The sequence below is a fragment of the Eumetopias jubatus genome, unplaced genomic scaffold (assembly GCF_037043125.1).
Source record: "Eumetopias jubatus isolate StellerSeaLion01/CBP00866 unplaced genomic scaffold, mEumJub1_p1.0 scaffold_5, whole genome shotgun sequence".
Taxonomy (NCBI): domain Eukaryota; kingdom Metazoa; phylum Chordata; class Mammalia; order Carnivora; family Otariidae; genus Eumetopias; species Eumetopias jubatus.
In genome coordinates this window covers 9,293,436-9,305,192 of record NW_028274811.1, presented here as the reverse complement: position 1 = coordinate 9,305,192, position 11,757 = coordinate 9,293,436, and the positions used below count along the sequence as shown (strand labels likewise).

Sequence of the window (11,757 nt, the reverse complement as noted above, 5' to 3'; positions counted from 1 at the left end):
TTGTTGTGTTCTTCTTCTTCTTTCTTTTCCTTCTTCTTCTTCTTCTTCTTCTTCTTCTTCTTCTTCTTCTTCTTCTTCTTCTTCTTCTTCTTCTTCTCTTTCTTTTTTGGAGGACTTAGGCATTTATTTGAGAGAGAGCATGAATAGGAGGGAGAAGGAGAGGAGGAGAGAATCTCTTGAGTTATTATTTATTGGTAAATGATATTCTGAGGCCTCCCTTCTTCCATTTAGTAGAGGCCAGATGTTAACTGCTGGGTTGTTGTAGGGAGCCAGTGAGAATACAGGAAAATCAAGAGAACTGAGGAAACATGTCTCCAAGGAGAAGATGTAAAATGTGTAACTTTAATCTCTAAAATAATATAATTTGGGCATAAAATAATTTATCAAATATATTTGTCATCATCTGCTGCCTAGTAGGAATAGAGAATTCTTGTTTAAATAGTTACTTTAATGGAAATAAGGGGTGATTAACCTAAATAATCCTTCTTTCCTTTTCATGGCTTCTTATAAGATAAAGGATAAACATATCTTTTTAGCTCAGGGTAAGTTACTTAAATTCTATGAATGTCCATTATGTTACAAGTATTGATGGTGATACCCATCTCAGAAGATGGTTGTCAAGTTGACATGATTTCTGACCCTCGTCCAGGATGCTAGTGAGATGGTCAACAAAGTTCCTGTCTGTGTCTTCCCTTCCACATATGTGAATGGCCCAGGAACAAAACATGTTCTGTCTCTCAAACAATATGTCACTTCAGACAGATGCCATGAATTCTCCCTTATGCGCGGTGAAATTAATGCTAATGTTTAAATGTCAAAGATTTCAGGGGCGTTGAAAGTAATCAACACAGGTGAGAGTTTTTGTAAATAGACCATGCATAGGCTAGTTATTTTTACTTCAGTGGCTAGAAGCAGAAGAAATGGGTAAACATTAATCTAATTATTTCTTTATACATTCAAAAATTTTCTACTCTGTCAACATTAAAATAAACATTTAGTGGGTATGATTGAATTCATGCTAGGGAGATCTTAAATTTAATGAAGTCCTAGTATAAATGGTATAAAAAATACAAATGAGCCAAACCCATATTCATTTGAATTGTGATTCAACTTGTGCTCAGTCTGAGTTCAATAAAAATTATGCTTATGCTTAATTAAAAATGTAATACTTTTGTTACATGAATTTATGAAGGGCATAAAATTATTCATATCATATTCAGGTAGGTATAGATTTTTTCTTTTTATTATTTCATGGATTTTTTACAGTAGATTCTGAATGGAAATGCTTACCATCTGAACTTGTGACTTTGTGAAACTACATAGATATTCTTTCTTAAAATAAGAAACATTGAATATTTATTTAAGGAACTGGGTATTTTATGAAAATTTCACAAATAGACTAAAATAATTTGAAAAAAATGATAAAAACATCACATTTTATTTATCTACCACAGATGAGTTTTTCTCTTTCTTCATGAAAAGCAATTAAAAGAAAATGGAAAATTACAACCAAATATTGACTGATTTCCTATTATTGGGATTCTTTCCACCATCAAGAATTGGCCTGTTTCTTTTCATTTTCACTGTACTTATTTTCCTAATGGCTCTGTTTGGCAACCTGTCCATGATGGTCCTTATCCTCCTGGACACCTATCTCCACACACCCATGTGTTTTCTGCTTAGCTCTCCCTCATGGACCTGAACTTCATCTCCACCATTGTCCCCAAGATGGCCTTTGATTATATCTTTGGAAACAAGTCCATCTCACTCATTGGGTGTGGCGTTCAGAGCTTCTTCTTCTTGACTTTAGCTAGTGCAGAAGGATTAATGTGGGTCTCTATGGCTTATGATCATTATGTGGCTATTTGCTTTCCTCTTCACTATCCCATTCATATGAGCAAAAGAGTGTGTGTGCTGATGATAACAGGATCTTGGATAATGGGCTCAATCAACTCCTGTGCCCACACTGTATGTGTCCTCCGTATCCCTTATTGTCAATCCAGAGCCATCAACCATTTCTTCTGTGATGTCCCCGCCATGTTGACTGTGGCCTGCATGGACACCTGAGTCTCTGAGTACACATGGTTTGTGAGCACCACCCATTTCCTTGTGTTTCCTTTCATTGACATTGCATGTTCCTATGGCCATGTGATCCTTGCAATCTGCCACATGAGCTCAGCAGAAGGCTTATTCGACCTGCAACACCCACTGTGGTAACTTTCTATTATGCACCCTTTGCTTACACTTATCTACGCCCAAGATCCTTCCGATCTCCCACAGAGGACAAGGTCCTGGCTGTCTTCTGCACCATCCTGACCCCAATGCTCAACCCGATCATCTACAGCCTGAGAAACAAGGAGGTGATGGAGGCCCTGAGAACAGTGATTCAGAGGTTCTGTTCTGTAGAAATGTAGACAAAGTTCTCATGACCATGGCCTTAGAAGTACATCAATTTCACCTTTTACACTCAAGAACAATGTCATTCCAGGATTGAAGACAGAGACTACATTACTTTAGACAATTTAAATAATTGATACTTGACACAATAATTCAATATTCTCAATCAGTGTTATTGTTTTCTTTCTAGCAATTTTTCGATAAATGTAAAGAACATATATTTCCCTTAATTGTGTGCAATAAGATTTTATTAATTCATTGAAATGATAATAGAAACAGTCCAAGTTGATGGTATTATTCATTATAATAGTTCTAACATACTTAGCATATCTCCCCAAATGGATAAAATAGGGGGAAAGAACAATAACTGTTATAACATTATCAGGTTTAATGAGTTTGATTTCTGTTATAGTTTGTACTTAACTAGTGAATAGTGATTTTTTGCTTTCCTAATTTTCAGAAGTGATAGATATAGAGATTAGCCAAAGAGTTCTGCATGGAATTAGATATTCTTGCACCACTAAAGAGGAAATACAAGTTTATATATTTTATGAGCAGGGCCCTGGAAGTAACTAGACAAATCCTATGAAAGCAGTTGATCACAGGTCTACCCTGTCAGGATAAATAATTATTATTGGGGAGATGCAAAATGAACTACGGAAGAATAACCATTTTGTATAAGGATTCAGGGGAGTTGTATACTGTTGAGTGCAGATTAATCAGTCTGAGCCACTCCTCAGTCATCCCTCCAAATATTCAAATTGTACATCCCCAACAGCCACTATTACCATTTCATAAGATAATTTTTTTATGGGCATTTCATTATACATATAGTGTTCTTATAATTCCACTGAACCAGATTTGGGGGTTGGTTTGGTGTTAACCTCTCTGCATCACCATTATTAATAGATAGACCTGTTTACTCTCGGGCTTACAGAGGTCTTCCCATTACCTGCAGCTTAGCTCTACACTTGAACACTATAGATGAATGGCCATCACTGTTTATGGGATAATTCTACTATACTCTTTATTTTATGAGCTCAGGTGTAAATAAGGAAGAATAAACATGTAAGGAACTCTGTATTATCTAAAGCATCACAGTGATGGATGTCTGCTATATTAGAATTGGAAAAAATGGTAATTATTTTCCCCAAAATAGAAGATCCACATCTTAGAAGATATACAACGAATTTGGATATATATATATATATATATTTTTAAGATTTTATTTATTTATTTGAGAGAGAGAATGAAATAGAGAGAGAGAGCATGAGGGGGGGAGGGTCTGAGGGAGAAGCAGACTCAGTGCTGAGCAGGGAGCCTGATGTGGGCCTCGATCCCAGGACTCCAGGATCATGACCTGAGCCGAAGGCAGTCGCTTAACCAATTGAGCCACCCAGGCGCCATGAATTTCGATATTTTTATACTAAAACTAAGTGAGCCTTTGAGATTTCTGAACTATTCAGTGATTAAAGGGATCTCTTAACAGAAATAAATTCAGCAAAACTTAAGCAGAAAATATTATATTAAAAAGAGTGAAAGACAGTCAGATTATCCAGAAATGTTGACACAATGATCTCTTGACACTTCACGACCAAAATCAATATCCAACATGTCCCTAAGAATGGTTTCTATGATTCACACCATTCACAGCTCAAAAATCATATGATGGGCTCTTCTGAAAACAGGGTGAATTGCGATAAATTTTTATTTATTATTCTTGTGCTGTTTGCTTACTGGATACAAACATCCCTTGCTTTTTGTGAGACCTGCCCCAAAATAAAAGTTTGAATTTAAATAATATAATGGGAAATATGAATATATGCCTTTCCCATACTTGAGAGTCAGACAAGGGAGTGACTATTTAGTACTAGCATAGACATCAGAAATTTTGTTTTCTAAGACATGTCAGGGGAGAAGTCAGACAGGAAAGAATTGGTAATGTTCTATAAACTTTCTGTCGAAACAAGAGTCCTGTTGAAACAAGGCTTCTCAGTGTTTTTTTTAACGGTCTATTCTTTGGGATGAATATATAAGAAATATACATTCCAAAATATACAAATTTGTTTATCTATTGAAAACCTGTATTAAATTAAAAATTGGGGGCACCTGGGTGGCTCAGTTGTTTAAATGACTGACTCTTGACTTTGGCTCAGGTCATGATCTCAGGGTGGTAAGATTGAGTCTTGTGTTGGGCTCTGCACTGAGTGTGGAGCTTACTTCTGATTCTCTCCCTCCCTCTCCATCTGTCCCCCATCCTCTACTCACGCACACCTGTTCTCTCTCTCTCTAAAAATTTAAAATAAATAAATAAAATAACTCTAATAGAAAATTTCAAGAGTATAACACCGTTTGTATCATTAACTATATTCACATTGCTGTACATGAGATCTTCAGAACTTATTCACCTTGCATAATTGAGATTTTATAGCCTTTGACACAAATCTCCCCACATTTCCCCTTCCCATCAGCCACTGACAACTGCCCTTTAACTTTCTACTTTTAAGAGATTGATCATTTTAGATAGCACCCACCAGTGTAATTGGGCACTGTTTAGATTTCCACATGTGACTCATTCTACTTAGCATAATGTCCTCCAGTCTCATATATGTTGTTAAAAATGGAAGTAATAACGTTTTCAGGGCTCTTATATATTCCATATTTATCCATTCCTTTGTTGATTATCTCTTAGGTTGTTCACATCTTAGATATTGTGAATAATGCTGCAATAATCATACGAGTGCACATATTCTTCAAAGTATGGATTTTACTTCCTTTGGGTATATATCTATATTTACCTGGGATTGCAGTATCATGTATTATTTCTATTTTTAATTATTTAAGGAACTCTCATGCTCTTTCATATAGTGGCTCTACCAATTGACATCCCCAGCAGCAGTGCACAAATATCTCCTTTTCTCTACATCCTGAACAACACTTATTATTTTTGTCTTTTTTATAAGAGACATGGCTCATTTAATTGGCAGGCAGAATAAGGCATGAACCTTGCTACTGTCCATGCTATTAAGCTGGAAGGAGAATATAAACCTTGGTGTTCAACATCCTCTCCATGCCAAAGACAGTTTCAGCACCTCCCCTGCTATTTGTGGAAAATTAAGTCCTGAATCATTTGTGATGAGGAAAACAAAGGCAGGAAGAATATAACCACAAAGGAATCATCTTACAACATGTGGCCCACTAATATACACCTAAGACATGCAGAAGATGACATTCCTAAAGGGTCTCATGACTAATGGTTTACTACATAGTGAATGGTAACCTGATCTTGACAAAAATCAGACCTCCAAGGCCCTTGTAAAGCTCACTTTCAACACACACATTCCTTAGAGACTTAGCTATCTTTAAGTCAATCTCACCAGCAAATATATAATCAGTTACTCCTCACAATCACAAGTATAACTCTTTCTGCCCATGAGTCCTGTCCCTACTCTTTAATAAAAGCAACTTTTTGCACTGAAAAAGACTCAGGAATTCTTTCCTAACCGTCTGCTTGATGGTCCCACATCATTTGACATTCTATTTACGCTTTTAAGTTGTGGGTTCTTTCTGTGCCCCAGGGCAGACAAATCTGTTCAAGGACCCTTAGTAGTATCCCTGTCCATAGCATTTCTCAGCTTGGGGGGAAGGTCCTTTTGTTACCAAGTCTCCATCTCTCTTTCCATTCTGTATGTGATCTCTCTATTTTTTTAAGTGTAGATGCTGTTCACTCAGCCCTCAGTTCTTCAGTAGGAATTGTTCTATATATAGGTGTAGATTTCATGAGGAGAGGAGGAGGTAAGTTCAGAGTTTTCCTGCATCTCCCTGTTGAACAGAACTTGAGGCTTTTTTTCCCCCAAAATTAGTCATTGTGGATTTGAGGGGAAATGGTAGGTTAGGAGGAACCTAAGCTGACCTCATCCCATGCATACAACTAGATAATACTCACATCATTGTAAATAATCCACAAAATGGCCCAAACATTGCCAAAACAAACTCTACAACTAAATGTAAAGAAGAGACCACATCAAATAAAGTAGGAGGGGCAAAGGTGCTGTTGGGAGCTAAATAGACCCACAGGACTGTCTGTGTGAGTGAGGGACACTGAGGGCACTTATAGGGGAGAGAAAAAGACCCATACATATGGACAGTCCACAGAGGGAAAACAAATACCCATAATATTTGGTTTTGAAAACTAAAGGGGCTGGATTTTGTGAGCTCTTACAACCAGCAGGACTTAAACTTAGAACTTTAATAATCAGTGGGATCAGGTCTGGGAGAACAAGTAGGGTGAGAAGAAGCTGATTCTATGCCTTTGAAGAGACCACACAACAGACAGACCAAAGAGATACAGCACAGAAGAAACAGTTTGCCAAACACTTGGGGCATATGGAAGAGATATTAACTTAATGATCTCAGACCATGTTCTGGACGGCCAGAGATCCTTGGGAGATTTCTCCAGTAAACAACAACAACAACAACAACAAAACTTTGAAGGTGCCTTTCCTTACTCCGTTCCCAGCATAAACAAATAGTCTCATGCAGGCAAACAGGACTTTTCTATCTGCTACCTGACCTCATAACAGTGTTGCAGTGCCCCTGCATGCAGTCTGTGCATCTGCCTCCTCCAACTCCATTGGCCTTGCTCTCTCCAGCTACTGGTCTCCTCTCATAGAAGACCTGCACACAATCCTTGCTGACATTACACATCTGTCTCAAACACTTTGTGAATCAGTCACCTACAATACAGTCTAGGCTGGAGCCCATCCACAGTGTTGCCACAGCCTGACAGTGTCAAGCGGCCATGAAAAGTGCCAGCACAACTCCAGAGTAACCCCTGCCCTGGGGAGAGGGAAAGATAGTGACACGGGCTAGTTAAACTCATACTTCAGGAATGTATGTTGGCATATAGTTGGTTTGACTACTGGGCCCACCCACCGGTGAAAGTGTCTCAGGGGACAATGCAGGGAAAGTTTCGTGCTACTGTATCTCCTTAAAATGCCTGGTACATCTCAATTCATGGCCAAGGAGGACCACACTGTCTTACTAACACCATAGGTACCAAACACTGCCCACAACAAGAAAGACAGCCACTGCTGAAAACTGAGATGAAGGGAAATGTGGCTCAGTCACAACACTAGGTGCATATAACACACATAAGAGAAATGCTTGAAGCACCAGGCACTTGTGAACAGGGATCACTGCACCGCAAGGCACTGCAGGACCTCTTCTCCATAAGACCACTATTTCAAGAACAGGAGACAAAGATGGCTTTCTTAACACAGAGAAACAGACACAGAGATTTAGACAAAATGAGACAAAGAAATATATCCCAAATGAAAACCAGAACAGAATCACCAAGAGAACAAAATGAAACAGAGTAAAGTAATATGCCTAAAAAGGAATCTAAAGTAATGATCATAAAGATATTAATGGGATTTTACAGAAGAGTGAGCACAGCAGGAGACCCTTAACAAAGATATAGAAAACAGGAAGAAAAAAAAGAGAGATGAAGAATATTCTAACTGAAATTTAAAATGCAGATGGAATAAACAACATGCAAGAGGAAGCCGAATGAATCAGCAAACTGGAGGACAGAATAATAGGAAGTAATCAAGCTGAGCAGCTGAGAAAAAAATGAGAATAGACTTAGGGAACTCGGCAATAACATCAAGTGCAATAATATCTGTGTATAGGGATCTAAGAAAAAGAAGATGGAGAAGGGTGACCAAAAATGTTTCTGAAGAAATAATATCCAATGACTTCCCAAATAAGGGGAAGGAAACAGAATTCCAGATCCAGGAGACACAGAGAACACAAAAAGGTTTTTGAAGAAATAATAACCGATGACTTCCCAAATAAGGGGAAGGAAACAGAATTCCAGATCCAGGAGACACAGAGAACCCTCAGTAAAGTCCATACCAAGATGAATACTATTAAAAAGGCACAAAATAATAATAAGTAGAGAATTTTAAAAGCAATAAGAAAAAAGAAAATAGTTACACACAAGGGACACCACATCAGGCTATCAGCTGATTTTTCAGCAGGAAAATAAATAAATAAATGCTGCCCAGAAGGGAATGACAGGATATATTCAAAGTGTTGAAAGGAAAAAAAAAATGTGGCCAAGAATACTATATTCATCCACAAAGGATATCATTTGGAATACAAGGAGAGATAAATAATTCTCAGACATAAAAAAATTAGAGGAGGATGTGAGGGCGATCTCGCTGCGACATCTGGCACCCCATTGATTGCCAGGGTTGATTTAGCTGATCTGGCTGGCTAGGTGGGTGTCCCCTTCCTCCCTCACCGCTCCATGTGCGTCCCTCCCAAAGCTGCGCGCTCGGTCGAAGAGCACGACCTTCCCCGATAGAGGAGGACTGTTCTTTGGTCAAGGGTATACGAGTAGCTGCTCCCCTGCTAGAACCTCCAAACAAGCTCTCAAGGTCCATTTGTAGGAGAACGTGGGGTAGTCAAGCTTCCAATACTCCAGACACATCCAAATGAGGCGCTGCACGTGCCAGTCTGCCTTTCTAAAAATAAAAAATAAAAAAAAAATAAAAGAATACATGACCACTAAACCAACCCTACAAGAAATGTGAAAGGGGACTCACTGAGTGGAATGGAGAGACCATAATTAAGAGTAAGAAAAGTAGGAAGCACAAAAGCACTAAAAATAAGTATATTTCAAAAAAAGTCAGACAAAGGACTCACAAAATAGAAGTATGTAAATTATAACACCATATACCTAAAACATGGATGGAAGGAGAGTAAAGAATGGATTCACTTAAGCAATCATACCTTTATATAGACTGCTATATGCAGAAGAATTTCCGTACAAACCACATGGTCACCACATATCAAAAGCCCATGATAGATATGCCAAAAATAAAGAGAAAGGAATTCAAGTATATCAGTAAAGAAAGTCAGCACACTGTGAAAGAAACAAGAGAAGAAAAGTTCAGAAAAGTACAGCCAAAGAGGAAGATGGCAGTGGAGTAGGAAGAGCTTAACTTTGCTTTGCCCCATGAACACAAGATAACTATGAAATCATCATAAATGCCCAAGAAATAAACCTGAAGACAGAGCAAACTCCACAACAAAAAGGAGACGAAAGTCCTCATTGAAGAAGGAAGTGCAGAGACAAGATTTAGTGCAGAAATGGATGGTGGGTGCTGCAGATGAGAGGAAGCTGTGGTCATGGGGAAAGGTGAGAGAGGTGCACACACTGTAACTCACAAGGAGAAAGTTTCCTAAGGCTTTTGGCTTAAAACACAAGAGGGGCTGAATATCATGAGTTCTTGTAACCAGTGGGGCTTATAGCCTGGAGTTTTTAAGGTCAGTGGTCTTGGCTGATAGAGCTTGGAGTGTTCCTGAAAAGAAGGCATGCAAACAACCCATGGGCAGACTGCATGGAAACAGTGATCTGGGGAATGCCTGGGGCACACAGAGGGAAAATTATTCATTTTTCTTAGAGTGCATCCCTGAGAAGCAGCATTCATGGAGACACTTCTCTAGGAACAAAGGATCTGGCTGGCACCATTTCCTCCCCATTGCTCAACATAAATACAGAGACATCTGTGGGAAGCAGCACAACTCCAACACTTGCTACCTAATTTGCTTCCACCAAACCCCACACCCCTCTGCTCTGCGGGACTGTCCATCATTCATGCTTGTCTTAGTCCTATCACAGTGGCCCCCTCACAGAAAACTAACACAAATCCCCGTCCATATCATGTTTCTCCACACAGAGTTCTATAAGACCTTGGATCTAGTACAAATGGTGTCAGGTCTCATTTTATAAGCAGGCAAGAACAAACCTAGTTCAAACTCACCATATTCAGACCCTGGGACCAAATAGTGCCCACATCAGTGAAGAAGAGACTCTGCAGACAACTGGCATAAGGGATAAGTCGGCCAAAACACAACAGCAGAATAAATTTAACCAAAGAGGTTAAAGTCCTGTGCTCTGAAAACCATAAAACACTGATTAAAGAAATTGAAGATGATGCAATGAAATGAAAAGACACCCCATGTTCATGGATTGGAAGAACACTTTTAAAATGTCTATAATACCCAAAGCAATCCACACATTTCATACAAACCCTATCTATCTATCTATCTATCTATCTATCTATCTATCTATCTATCATCTATCTATCTATCTATCATCTATCTATCTATACTCAGTGAATTACAATCATAAGGGAAGGAATCAAGAGTAACACCATAATAGTTGGGGACTTTAAACCAACACATGAATGGACGGATCATCCAAACAGAAAATCAGTAAGGAAACTGTGGCTCTGATTGTATTTTGGACCAGATGGTTTTAACAGATACATTCAGAACTTTACAACCTAAAAGAGAAGAATACACATTCTTTCCAAGAGCACATGGAACACTATCCAGAATAGATCACATATTATGTCACAAATCAATTCTCCACAAATTCAAAAAGATCAAAGTCCTTTAAGACCCCAACTCCATGAAACTAGAAACCAAGCACAGGAATAAATCTGGATAGAGCTCAGATAAATGGAGGACAGATATGCTTCTAAACAATGAATGTCTTAACCAAGAAATCAAGGAAGAAGTCATAAAATCCGTGGAGACGAATGAAAATGAAAACATAATGGTCCAAAATTTTGGGGATGTAGGAAAAGCTGTTCAAAGAGCAAAGTTTACAGCCATACTGGTCTACCTTATGCAGTATGAAAATTCTCAAATAAATAACCTAAACTTACATACAAAGGAGGGAAAATATAAAAACAAACAAACAAAAAGACCAGGAGAAGGAAGGAAATAATAAAGATTAGAGCAGAAATAAAGACATAGAAAGCAAAATAAACAAGCAAGCAAAAAATAGAACAGAACAATAAAATCAGAAGCTGGCTCTCTGAAAAATCAATAAAATTGATAAATCTTTACCAGACTGAAAAAAGAGAGACAGAGAGAGAGAGAGAGAGAGAGGTAAAGGATTCAAATGAACAAAATCACAAATGAAAGAGGAGAAATAAAACTATACCATAGAAATACAAAGGATGAGAAAAGAATATTTTAAAAAATTACATACCAACAAATTAGACAACTTAGAAGATATGTATAAGTACCTAAACACACATAAACTTCCAAGACTGAATCAGGATGAAATAGAAAATTTGAACAGACTGATTACCAGCAATGAAATCGAATCAGTAATCAGAAAATGCCAAAGCAACAAAAAATCAGGACCAGACGGCTTCATAGGTGAATTCTAACAAACATTTAAAGAAGAGTTATTACAAATTGTTCTCAAACTATTCAAAAAAAATAGAAGAGGAAGGAAATTGTCCAAATTCATTTTATGAGGCCTGGATT

The 11,757-nt window shown here is 38.0% G+C and overlaps 1 pseudogene; it reads left to right on the top strand.

Moving 5' to 3' along the window:
* Positions 1-295: 295 nt before the first annotated feature.
* Positions 296-2,414, top strand: LOC148164293 (olfactory receptor 2L3-like; annotated as a pseudogene).
* The last annotated feature ends 9,343 nt before the right edge of the window (positions 2,415-11,757 follow it).